This window comes from Centropristis striata, chromosome 6, assembly GCF_030273125.1.
Source record: "Centropristis striata isolate RG_2023a ecotype Rhode Island chromosome 6, C.striata_1.0, whole genome shotgun sequence".
Lineage (NCBI taxonomy): Eukaryota > Metazoa > Chordata > Actinopteri > Perciformes > Serranidae > Centropristis > Centropristis striata.
The window spans coordinates 9,618,720-9,632,513 of record NC_081522.1 but is presented as its reverse complement, the minus strand read 5'-3'; the positions used below and the strand labels follow the sequence as shown (position 1 = coordinate 9,632,513).

The 13,794-nt window shown below is 41.7% G+C and overlaps 1 protein-coding gene across 1 annotated transcript in view; it reads right to left on the bottom strand.

Moving 5' to 3' along the window:
• The window catches only part of tspan18b (tetraspanin 18b), a 34,888-nt gene extending 26,799 nt beyond the window's left edge, over nucleotides 1–8,089 (bottom strand). The window contains exon 1 of the mRNA XM_059336177.1: nucleotides 7,824–8,089. The gene's annotated coding sequence lies outside the window, so the exon portion shown is untranslated. The remainder of the gene's footprint in view (nucleotides 1–7,823) is intronic.
• Between the last annotated feature and the right edge of the window lie 5,705 nt (nucleotides 8,090–13,794).

Sequence of the window (13,794 nt, the reverse complement as noted above, 5' to 3'; positions counted from 1 at the left end):
GGCAGGAGAGACATCATTAACCGGCCCTTCCCCCACAGTTCCCCAGGTAAAAGTTGGACCCCGCTGTGTTTTTTTTTAATCAAACACTGATCCGTCCCACTGATGCTGCAGAGGCTGACAAGGAGCCCATATGTCTGATAGACCTGTGGCGAGTCTTGCCCTGTGGGAGGGACTGTAACATTGCTGTTATCCCACAGGAGCTGCAGGGAGCAGCGCTGTGGACAAGGTGTGTGGGCTTCAAAGGAAAAGCAGCCTGCCTAGCGGAAAGAAAAATGCTGGGGCTTTTTACTCTCACACTGGCCTGATATTTGAATCAAATGCACATAATCAGATTGCAAAGAAGAATCACATTAGCCCAGTTACATCGACTGAAGTTTACAACCTTCACTTCCAAGTTGAAACAAAGAAACCTCTGCAAATCTGAGGTTTTTCTGTGCCATGTTTACGAGTTCAATGCAAAACATTTAACCTAGATTCAAGCAGATATATAGAATAAATATGAAGTAACCCCATTTCCAGTTGAGTTCTGCCTGCGGCTCTCAGGCTGCAGGGATGTGTGTGTGTGTGTGTGTGTGTGTGTGTGTGGGAGAGTTTCATGTACATACGTGTTTGTGTATTTGAGTATTGGACAGTTATCACTGACTGGAACGGTAAAGTGTTATTAGCAGACTGGGATGCAAACCCAGATCATGCTCAAAATAAATCTCCTTGAGGTACTCTATAATTCAGCCACGCTGGAAAATCCGAGACAGCAAACAAGTGGACGTCATATATACCAACTAACAGTCTTCTCTGTGTCCATAAATGTGATGTAACCGCTTCATATCACAACTTTCAATCAAGAGAAAGTGAGATAATGAGCTGAACATGCAGCTTCAAATCCCGACATGTATTTAATTTGTTTAAAATGATAATGGGCTAATTATCCGGGTCCTCATTACCAATATACTGTCCATCCCTACAATAATTTGTGTGCTCTGCATTACCAAATCAATTTGTGGTAAGAGCAAGTGTGTGTGTGTTTGTATTTGGGAGAAACAATTACCATATCACATTATACTGTGTAGCCTATCACCAGTGATTAAAAATAAACAGGATATTTACAGGGGCTCAGATCTCCTTTAGCCAGAGGAAATAAAAATGCAAAGCTGAATATGTAATAAAATAGGACACATAAAAAAAGCCCCAGAAGACTAATGAGGGCAGAATTGTAAAGCTATATTGTCTCCTTCCAGAGATGTGGATGGAAAGAGCAGGAGCACTCAATGAGGAGGAGAACCTGGGAATAGAGAAGGGGAGAGAGGAGCGAGGGGTGGAGTAGAGGAGAGCTGGGACACAGTTGTGGCTGGGGCAAAAAGAGAAAGACCAGAAGCTGGGAGAGAGTCCCATTTCATCAGAAAAATGCCTGAGTCAGGAGACGGGAGAACCATTAGGCACAATGAGTCACAGGGAGAGGCTGAAAAAACAGATCTGGGCTGAGCTCGGCTCGCTGTACCATCCTCCAACAAATCGCCAAAGAGACGCAGAGCAAGGGCCCAAAATGAAGTGCAATGTTTTTTATCCCCTGCAGTGTTCCTCATCAGTGAAGACTGATGTCATATACACTTCTGCAGAAGTACATGTAACTTTCTCTGCAGATCTACATAGAAAAAGGGTTTTATAGGTAACTGGAGATCACAGAGGCTGTAGCTAACAATCATTTTCCAAAGCTCTGAATCTGCTAATCATTTTCTTGATTCATTCATTCATTGTTTGGTCTACAAAAAGATGGGAAATAGTGAAAACTGATGATCGCAGTTTCCTTAAGCCCAATCCTCCAATTGCTTGCTTTGCTGTCCAACAGACAATTACCTTACAGCAACAATGGCACTCTGAGAGCGAAGACCTCTGCCAAGGCCAGCAGCACATTCACAAGCTCAAATTGTTTAGTCCAATTTTCGGAGTTGGGGAGTCATTCTTCCAGCTTCAGTGTGTTCATGAGCTGCAAGTCTTAATTTGGTAAGAACAAAGCTACAAAAAGAAAACGTGTTGTACATTGTTGCTCGGCGCATTTCAACAACACATTGAAAACAATTTCCAGTATTTGTGTGACATTGAAGAACAAAGGAAATGGATCACGTGAGTCTTGAAATAGAATCAGGAAACTCGTTTTTAAGATTTTTTCGACAGCACAAGAATCCAGCATATATGTCCTTTGTCACAATCTTTAACGACAGTGAAAATCAACTTGTTTCCCCCCTGTGATTCAGATCCGCTCGAAAATTTAACAAGTTCTTCCCTGACCCGTGCTGCACCGTTTGACAAAGTCTCATGAAAATCAGGCCAGTAGTTTTTCCATAATCCTGCTGACGAACAGAGAAAGGGACCCGAGAGCATAAACTCTTTGGCGGTGGTCATCATTAAATACCAAGAAAAGGAACCAGAAGATATTGGGAATTTGCTTGAAAATTACATTAAAACACACCTGAAACCCTAAAACAAGATCTTAATTATTGAATTGGTAAATTTGAAAATCTATTAAGCTCTAATGCTTACGTTACATCCTGAGAGTCAAACAAACAGTAGAGTGTGTTCTAAAAAACACAACACTCATTTACATGACACTTGAAAATATCAAATTATTGCCTTAATCTGACTATAACTGGACAACTGAAGTGCATGTGAAGTCAACCCGGAAAGGGGGCCATATTAACCCACTGAAGCTATGCATATCGCCACCCAGTGTTAAGGAGGAGGACACGTTCCCGTCAGTTATTCGATTTTCTCAGTTGCATGTAAACTGGGACAAGGACAGAAGTCCTATTAGACACCAGAGATATAGATTTTTAGGCATAGCTCGATGAAACACCTGCATGTAAACGCACTGAGTCAGTGCATTGAAACAAAACTGGACTTATTAACACTGTACTTAACATCTGTAGAAGTATAAAGAGAACAGCATCAACGGACCTAACATGGAGTCTATTCACACACTAGGTACCCAAAATAAAACAGTGATTTCCTTTATCCTCAACGTGTCTTGTAATCTGCAGTGATTCACAAACAATATACAATCCTTCATTTGTGTTGATTCCTCCAAACATTGGGTCTCGACTTCCTTAACAGGAACCAAACAATTTGCAAGACACAAGAAGTCTTAGAGAGTTCTTAATCCATAAAATGTTCAAACTGGCACCAAATATCATCCATAGTGAAAAGCGCCACTGTTGGTCAGCGAGTGTGGGAAACAACCACACATCCATAAAATAAGCTCTTCCTCCCTGGTGCTGCTTGATCAACACCCAGCTTCCTCCTGCCCAGTGTGCCAACACTGAGCCCAGTGTGAGTCAGCCCGGCGCTATTGTGTGAACTTAGTAAAGAACTGGTTGTTCATCTGACAAACAAAAAACAAATGCCTGCATGGTATTCACATAAAGGATGACACTGTGTGGCTCCTTTGCCAGCACTTTTGTTCTTTTAGGCAGCAATGTGTTTAAACTTCAGCATCATTCAGGATCAGAGTTGTGCTAAAGCCAGGCAGGTAATCTCCCCGTGTCACATCCCTATCAGTGCCAGACTCCCCGGCCAGCCTAAGCCCCTCTCTGAGCTTTGACTACATCTGGGGGATGAAAAGAGCACGAGGTGATGAAGAAACCCCCTGGCAAAGGCACAGGGATTTAGTGAGTGTGCTCGCTGTGTGTAATGACCAGCGGGTCCTCACTAGCAGCCTTTAATGGACACCTGAGTGACACGGTTTATTAGTTCTAAAAAACATTATGCTGAGGAAAAGATGGCTGGAGGGATTTCAAGACAGATGTGATTCAAACATCCAAGATGGGGCTGAGTGCACCCTCAACTAAGCGCCTACCAAGCCGTGAGCCTTTCGGAGAGCTCGCTATCTGCCGAGGCCAGCTTGTCAAATACATACCTTTTACCTCATTACCTGCTCAGCACAGCCATTATTGAGGGAAACAGGGTGAATGCAAGATAAGCACAAAGAATTCTTGGGTTGAGCACAAACAGCCGGCCTGCTTCCTCCTGATAAAAAGGAAGCGTCGGCAGAGAGAGGCCCCTCAGCTTCCTGCTCTCGGTGCTCTCGCTTAGGTCATTCACTACTTCCTGGCCTATATGGAGACACGCAAGGGTCAAAGGAATGCATGAATGTGTGAATATTACTGCATTATACAGCATTTTCTCTTGCATTCACGCAGCAAAGTGAAAAGCTTATTTCAGTAAAACGTGTCTTTAGAGAAGGAGTTATAAGAAACTTGGAAGGGAAAGCTAAATTAGTCCAAGTTGACCCATCACAAGTTTCAATTCAAATTTTGGTTGAATTTTAATCAAATTTCCAGAAAATCTGTAAAAGAAAAGGCAGTATTGTTATGCAAATGTTAAACGACATCACATCAATTAAAGGAGGGGCACAGTTTCCTCATCGCTCTACAGAGATCCGATGTTTTCACTGCCATCTTTGGCCCTCAGTGGGCGAAAAAGTCACTCAAGGTGTGTTACCACCTAGGAAAAGTAATGTGCTGAATTCCATAACCATCTCATGAAACTTACAGATAGCAGATGCATAAACGCAGGCAGGGAGGGGAAGTGGATGACACAAACCCAGGACTTTGCACCAGGGGACAAGTGTTAATTTGTTTTTTACTATTATACATCAATAGTTCTGAATGAAAGTTGTCATTTTAAACCTAACCCTGTTCTTTTTCCAAATAGCTTTGTTGCCAAAACTTAACCAACTAGTTACACGTCACAATCTTACCAACATGTTGAAGACAACTTATTTTGTGAAATCAACTGAACCACGTTAATCGAAACCATTCATGAGAGTATGAGCCACTAAAGGTACATAATTAATAATACTTAGTCAAGTTTGTTTCAAATTAATTCCAATACATCAACTTTTCTACATCAGCAAAACTTATTGGGGGTATTTTGATACTAAAAGCCCCAATATGTTGTATTTTTAAGTGTTGCATGTCAGCTATGGGGTGTTTAGGCTTTGTATCTACACCTTAATCCCTTAAAAAAACATCCCAAAATCCATGTTTAGGGCACCAAAGCAGGTTATTTTGATAAAAACATGACCTTTAGCTTAAACTGCCTTCATCAAACTGCTGGATTTGGACACCCAGTGCTCTCAGAACACAGTGCAGACATGTACAATAACACACACACCTTCATGGCTCTTAAACAGCTGGTGAAAAATACACCTTTCCCAGAGTAAATTATTTCTGCCAGCTGAAAAGCAAATTTCATTTTCTCATGTCTCCTGACAACAAAGATGCTGAACCCATTACTAGCTGAGGCCTCTGCATCACACACATTAAATGAAGGGTCCTCTAGCAATCGAAAAAAGCAATTTTCTCATTGAGCCAATAGATACTCCATTTAGTTCCGGGCTCTCTACGGACCGCTGCTGCCGTAGTGGGGCTGATACAGGGGAAAGCGAGCGTAGAGTGATGACCCAGCCTCGTTTTCCCTCCGCCTTGCTACTCTGAACCCATCGATACGGATGCAGACGTGCTCTGCAGGCTGGATGAGGACGGAATGAAGACAGGGAAGATGAGAAAGGATGGGGACAAGCGGAAGAAAGAATAATAGATGAGATGATACAGAGGGAGACGGATAGAGGAGGTGGTGGTGAAGCAGGTTGAATCAAGGATACGAAATGAGGGCCAGTGATTAAATGACCGGCCAAAAAGGCAGCAGCCTCATTTGCAGGTAAATCAGACCATATTAAGGAAAGAGTGAAAGTGTGAATGTGAGAGCGAAGAGACAGAAATCAGAGGAACCCAACCATGTGGAACCGCAAATTGATTAATTTCAGGCCTTTAATGAGCGGTGCTCTGCCAGGCCAGGCAGCATCAAGTCAGCCACCCAGTCCCTCTCAGCAGGAGCTGCCATACACTGAAATTCACACTTTTCTATTTCTGCCAAGGACCGGGGTAGCGGAGGAGCTCACACACACACACACACACACACACACGCACACACACACACACACACACACTAACTGTCTCCACTTCCTTTCCTTTCATTCCTCTTCTATTCATTTGTTTTTGCTGTACATTTCATTGCTGGCACTGCAAATGTGTGATTAAGAGCAACACATTATCAGAGGCACTATTAAAATGAGCGCACTGATCACCAGTGGCAAGTCTCACACCAGGTGTTTTGTGTCTGTAGGCGGAATAAATACCAGCTTGGTTCGGAGCAGATTTGAATACACTCAAACACGCTCCCTCTTAATTGCCGCTCTCCGCATTGTTGCTGCCAACCTTTATTCCCCTGTATAAATTACACTGTAGGTTTACAAACCCTGTTGTTTGCATTTGTACTCATCTCGCAGATATCACTTGTGTGTCTGAGCAACAAAACTATTTCCCAACCCAGCACTCATGTGAATCAGGCAGAGGAGAGAAAGGCTTCAGGCGGAGTTTAGTCATCCGTGTTGGCAGCTGCTCCAAAAGCATCAATACTACTGTTTCTTTTTTTTTTGACAAGGCAAATGTTCACCCACAACATGGTGAACAAACACGCCTCTGTTTCCAGTTTGTGTGCTTCTCCCTCTCTACAAATTGTTAACTCCCAGTCATTTTGGGGTTTGGGAGGAAAGAAAGAGGGTGGAGGGAAAAAAAGAAAGAGACAGAGAAAGAAAGAAATCTGTACATGATGCAGCAGTATTGTAGCCCAGCTCATTAATCAGGCCAGGAGCTGATTTGTCAGTCCGTCCAAGCTGGCTGGGCGTGATATGATTCTTCACCCTTCTTTCCTGACCCACTGTACCAGCCTCAGGGAGACGGAGAGCCAGAGCGAGTGGTTGTGACTGTGACTGGAGGCAAGAAAATCCAGCACACTCACCTGGACACTGCTGTGTGTTAATGGGTCCCTTGGAGCCAATCTCCTTGGGCGAAATCTGATTATAATCAGACTTCCAGCTGTTACTGTATCTAGACAAATGTTTGAGTCTGCGTGAGGAGAAACTTTTTAGCTGTGGGTGTCCAAACTTTTGAGTCAGTCACCCTGAATTCACTTTAAAGTCACTGTAAAAAAAAAAAAAAGGGAGGGGAAGCATGTTAACAGTATCCTCAGAGCTATTGACTTTTCTCTCTCAGTGCTCTTGAATGTGTCATGTTCGCTCCAGTGGAGTTAAGACAGAGAGAGAGAGGGATGAGGAGGTTTGGGATGATGTATCCCTCTGATTAATGCAAACTGACAGTGAACTCCTGCCCTACAGCAAAGGTAGCGCCGTCAGAGACATCCATCTGGTGACCCCATACATCCCACAGACAGCCTCCTCCTCAGCTATGGCTGGAGCCCCGTGGGAAGGATGCCAGCTTGAAGACTGACACACATCACTCCGGATTCCCCCTGATGTCAGGTTTCTCATACTATAACACACTATTATATGTAGACTGCATATTCACCACATTGGACAGACTGATTCAAGGCACCTGGGGATATTTATTGTTTATGCATGACTCTGTTTTATTCCCAAAAGGAAAAAACACAGACCTGACCCGAAGTTAACTCGAGTCTAAATGGTGTAACAGCTTAATAAACGACTTAAACAATGAGGCTGATATTTCTGCATCAGTTCATTTCTTTTTCAGGGTGTGTTTGCAGCTCATCCGAGGAGAAAATGTAACTTGCAGCAACAAAGTGAGCAGAAATCAAACACACAGCAGCGCCCATTAGACACGCTATTGTAAATAATGAGCCCGTTCAACACTGCAGCCACGAAAACAAGCGAGAGGGAGTCCAAATGTGAGCTCTCATTTCAACACATTTAAGTTGCAGACTTGTTGTAAAAGCAGCGACACGTTTCTTACCTCAAAGCGCAGCTCAGTACCGAAACCCCTCTGATGTTTCCCTGCGAAAATGTCACCAAAACAGCCGATTTGAGAAGCCCGGGGACCGCTGGAGGTAAGTATTTTCAAATAAAACAAATAAAAACGCCGGTCAGCTGGGATGTCCAAGGGGGTGAATTGTGCCCAGCAGCGTCCAACTCATAAAATCCACCGCTCCGAGATCTGCGGTCCCAGTTTGGACAAGCACGCAGTGTTGAGGGGAGATTGGTATGCAAACAGTTTTGTGAAGTCACTGAAAGCGGAGCGGCTCATCCAGCAGCCTGCTCTGCTCCGGAGGGCGGAGACTCCCCGAATACACACGCCTCCGGTTTACCTTCCTATTGTCACTCCGGTAGGAGCTGGAGATGTAAACACAGTCAGTGCAGCAGGAATTATTATTTATTTTAGCATTTTTAGCACCAACAACAGTGGCTCACGTAGGATATTACAATGACGTGTTTGAATCAAAGTTTATTTATACAAAAAGTTCTCTCTGATTTGTTTGCTATGGCCATATTGTGGCTATTTGTAGCATCAATTACTCAACCCAAGTTATTTTGAATTCTTGGCGAAAAAAATAGTTTTTTCTGTCTACAAGGTGGGCGGAGAATTTTTCATAAGTTGAAGTAAATAGAAGCAGCATTTACAACAGCACAACTGCATCAAAACATTCATTTTTACAAGGCGTGCTACTTATTTGGACCAAATGGCAACATCTAGGGCTGAAAAATGAAGCCAATGTGACAAGCTGCAGTTCCCTCCAGTGGCCACTTGAGACTATTTTAATCCTCATTGACCCCCATGTTAAAATCCTCTACTGTAAAGCATCAATAAATGTTTACAGCCTGGTACAAACACATATTTATCTCTATAACCAATCTCCCCATTGATGGCAACAGTACAAGGATAATTTTGATACAACTCACCTGTTTAAATTGTATTAATGCTTAAAGTTATGTATTATTAATGACGATCAGGCTTCCTTCGGCCTGCCTCAGCTCACCACTGCCCCACCTCTTTGCTCACTTTTGGATTAGGAGCGCTGCCAAGATGGCAACAACTGCAGCCACCACACTGAGCTTCATTTTGTTTTTTTAGTAAAGCAGAGGGTAACGTGACAGAGACCACTTCCATGTTTTAAACAGTCTGTGATCTGGACTCTCACTGACTGCAGAAGCATTATATTACTAATAGTTCAGTGAAAATGCATGTACTTAGGAAATAATATGGATACCACTAGATAAATGAGATGGATTAAAGTTGTGTGAGAGTTTATAAACTGATAGTTTTGTTGTTGTTAAAATCGGCACACATTGACTTCAGTTCATCAAGGATATAAACCCTTTTTGAATTCTGTATTTGCTTCAAAAATGCATGACAGCTGGGTAATTGATATACAAATGGCCATATTAACAATGAAGTATCACTTTGAATATGGTTTCAGATTAATATTACAACATTTGAGGATAAAATGCCTGCTGGGAGTTAACATTAGCTAGGTGAAAACATCGATATCACTTTAATCTGAGCAGCCAGTTATTTTATACAAGCATAAAGCTAATCTAATAGTTAGTCTCACTCTGTGCAACAAGGACAAAATCTGTCCACCAACAGGTGTAAGGCTCACCTTATATCTCAAAGTGTAAAATGCTGTTTTACCAGGGTTTATGTGATTATTTGGCTAGGAGCAGTTTGATTTCATTAAGTATTTTCCTCACCTGAGAAGTTGCCCATCAATCAGCAACAACTTCACTACAATATTGCATCTGGATGAAAAACAATATACAACGCTTTATCCAAGAGCTTGAGGGGCTGCATGGCACAGAGCTGAGCTAGCTGTTTCTGGTCTTTGTGCTAAGCTAAGCTAACCCGCTACTGACTATAGCTTTCTATTTAACAGACAGATATGAGAGTGGTATTGATCCTCAAATGGAAAAAGTGCTGATTATAAACACTATTGCTTTAATGTCAGGATTCTGTGTGTTAGAAACAAGGATTTCCCCCCATATAAAGACAGAGTTGTAAGAATAAAGTCTGGATTTCCTCACCTAAAAACTCAAATTCTTACTTTAGTTGCAGAATAAAAGCATGCTGAGCCGAATTCTGACTCTGATTCTTTTCTTTGAATTCAGATAGCAATCTCAGAACTCAAATATTTTTCCACATGGCTCTTATCTTTCAGTACAGACTGTTTTTAGTCTCAGTGGAGGAATGCCTTTTCTTTGGGAGTGTAGAAAAAACTAATCAAGCACATCATCCTGTTTACCCTGATGGTCTTTTACACACAGAACCATGGTGGAAGTCAACATCTTATTTATGCAGATGAGATGTTGACAAGATCTTATCACTTGAGGGGAAAGTATTGAAAAAGTTTGAGTACAACCAATTACTGCTTCAGAGTACCCTAATGCTTAAAGTAATATTATCTCTCTGAAAGTAATGAGTATTGCTTTCTTGAGAAATGAGCTCAACATTGTTTTTGATTCCAGCAACTGATACATGACAAGTCTCAGATAGGCAGCTGATAGTTATTGTTTGTCCCTTGTTAATTATTCATGCTGTGTGCCTCTCTCACAGCCAGAAAACAAGAGGAGTGCTTTTGTTTCGGATTTGGAGGGGGTTAGAGAGAGAGGGGGGGCCTGAAGTGTTTTCTATCCCTCTGTGCTCCTCGTGTCACAAAATCTACTACAGATGGAGAGCAAGATAAGCGCTCCAGAGACTGATCTTTTTGCCTTCTCCTCTAAGGTCGTGACACTGACATTCCCAGTGGCATACGTGATACTTCCAACCCCCAGTCTGCTTGTGTTTTCTCCTGATCCCCTTCTTATTGGCCCTGAGGAAGTCTGCAATTTTAAGAGCATTGCTGAAGTCAAGAATAAACGACAACCATCAGCTCAATGTGAAGTTTAAAACAAGGCAGAGATTAGTTTATGGAAAGGTTGGATTCAGCGACTCGTCAGGAGCTCGGTTCAGATACAGGGCCCCCGCCTGTGTAAGAAAAGTATCACAGGAATGGCTTGGCTGCCGAGGGAACAGCTGTGAGGTATTTTCTTTTTGGCTCCTTGGGTATTTTCAGAGAGCTCAGAGAGTAAAGAAAGGCTGAGGTGAATCACTGACTGAACCGCCTCCTCCCCCCGCCTTTGAGCGTTCACATGGATCACTGGTGTTGAGGAGAAGTCCTCTCCTCAGGCCCTGACACAGTTCAATTCAGAGATTATTTGTTTTCCCTTGCTAATCAGTGATTGATCAACAAATGTAGTGATCTGCGGCCCCTCGGGATGTAGTGCACCAGTCAATACACAGCTCCGAAATCCGTTTACTCGTCTCCGGTTTTGACCTTTTAGTGATGGTCATTGCAAGAATTCAAGGAAACACTTTAAATTGACTCAGGATTTTATAAAAGGTGGTGACTGATACATGAGAAAACCCACGATGCCATTCTCTTTCCAAACTCTAATTAATGACATTTGAGGTGACTCAGATGAGGTGATGGAAGGTTTCTGCTGCTGCGGGGAACAAGTAGAGCAAACTATTTATTTCAGTGAAAGCTTCCAATGAAATCATGCGGATGTTGAACCACAGGGAATTTGGATTGAACGCTGTGTTCATTCTGTGTGCAAAAATCATTTTAAACCCATTTTTTGGCATGGTTTGGTGCTCGGTCTTACTTGTTCCTCTTCCTTCCAAGCTGCCGGCAATAAAATTTACTCATGTCCATGTTAATCACACGCACACACACACACACACACACACACACTGATAGGCCAACTATGCTAGCGTACAGGCCGTTCTTACACGACATTCTTATCGCACACAAACCCATTTAATTCAATTTACACAGCCCGCGTTTCAATTTCACACACATAGCATCATACCACATGCTATCTCATTAAACAGGCCATGGACATGCTTCACAAGCTCTTGCAAAGTAGGCCTCATTGTTGTGCACACACACACACACACACACACTGATGCACACAGGGGACGTAGTCTTAAGGAATTTCCCCGGCAACAGCATAGGAGTAATTTAATATTGCATTCTGTGGTAATGTGATGCTGGATTGTTTTGTCTTTAAATGTTTTTTTTAATATGTAAATTTTTAGTTCCTGTAAACACGAGATGTAATTTCATCATCCTGTGGTTGCTGCATGGAGATAAAACTGTCTCTTCCTCGTGTTAAAGCATGGTTTTTATGTTGTGAAGGTTTAAAATGACATTTAAGCTTGGTGCATCTTCTTTTCTATTGACACTCACTATTATTTTATGCACAACATAAAAAATTTAATTAACCTTAACTTTCCCTTAGCCAGAAGTTATATATATACAGAGTGGGTTTTTTTTTTTTTATCAGTCCAAAGCCATAAAATATTCAATTTACTCCAATGAAAAGCTGCCAATCTCCACATTAGATAACCTTAAAGTCCCCCTCCATTTAAAAAGGTCTTTTTCTTATATTAATGTTCCATAAAATGTCTGGAGATGTCTGTGCACTTCCTAAAATCTGAGATTCAAATTTATGCTGGTCAAGCTAGATTAAGTGTGTCACAATTTTGAAAGCAAACAAAGAAGGAACCTGAAACCTCGCGCAAAGAGGAGACGTGTCATTACAGTAACATCTCTGATGTTTCATCAAACAGAAAAAATAGACCACATGCCAAAACTAGCCCTGAGTCTTCCAGCTCACACGGCCACCATGGTCACATCTCTTTCACCAGTCAACCTAAGGTGAGCAGAGGTATTGGCTGGATTCAGAATTTCTCAATAAGGGAGAAAGAGCACTGTGCTTCCAGCCCTTTTTTAAAAAGTTTTTTTTTCTAACTTTATGTGGGAAAACTGTACTAAAGAAAATATTAATCAAAGCAGAGTATACACTTACTTACTTATACTTTATAAAGCGTTCATGTTTATTCTTGCAATTACCATATTAACAGAATATCAAATTAGTTGGAAATTAATTTTCTGTCAGTCAACTAACTGTTTCAGCCAGTGTTGAGTATGTACCTTGTTCATACTCAGTTTTTTCCATTTTATGTAACTTTCTAGTTCCACTCCACTGCTTTTGAGGCAAATATTGTACTTTTTTCCTCCACTACATATAGCTTTAGTTAAGGTCATGATTTAACTATTCTGCATACCGAGCACTTTACCTTTTATACATTTTAATGCTGGTATTCTTGTACTTTTACTTAAGTAAGGGATCTGAATACTTTTTCCACCACTGCATGGTATAATTTTTTTAGCTTAGCATGAGTGCCATTGAAGTCAGTTGGTGAGTAATTGTTCTACCACGTTACCACTTGTGTTCATTTAGATGTAAATTTATTGCATCAGAACCAGACTCAGTGATTGAACATAAACTGTTCGGATTAGGCTCACACTTACTAAAAGGCAATTAAAAAGTTATTTGGCAACTTTAAAAAAGATAAACAGAGCAGAAATCACAGTTGGAGGATCAGTCACAAAACACTGATGATTGCTTTTTAAGATTCATTTATTTTAGAATTTTTACTTAATTTGCTTGAACAAACAAACAAAGCCGTGGAGGTTTTGTCCCCAACTGTGCGATTTGCCTGCCATTATTCTGATAAATGCAACATCCCTCAGACACACAAACACGTACACAAACACAGATGCACACTGGAAGACGTGGAACACACTGTTGCAGCCTCAATCTGTCAGAGGGCATCAGCCAGCACCCAGGGGAAACGCGCCATCGTGCCTCATGGCTTCCTGCCCCCCGCATGACTCTGATCAAACTGTGAGACATGGTGTAGACGGGTAAGACTCATCTCCTGGATGCCCATAGGGGAACCACACACACACTTGGTTACACTAACACTGAAGAGGCTTTGCTGTCTTTAATTTTCATTTGATAGTGTGAGTCATAATTCTGTTTTCTAGAATTTAACATGTATTTGTTTGGAGGCTAAAATAGTTATCATTAATGTAGAT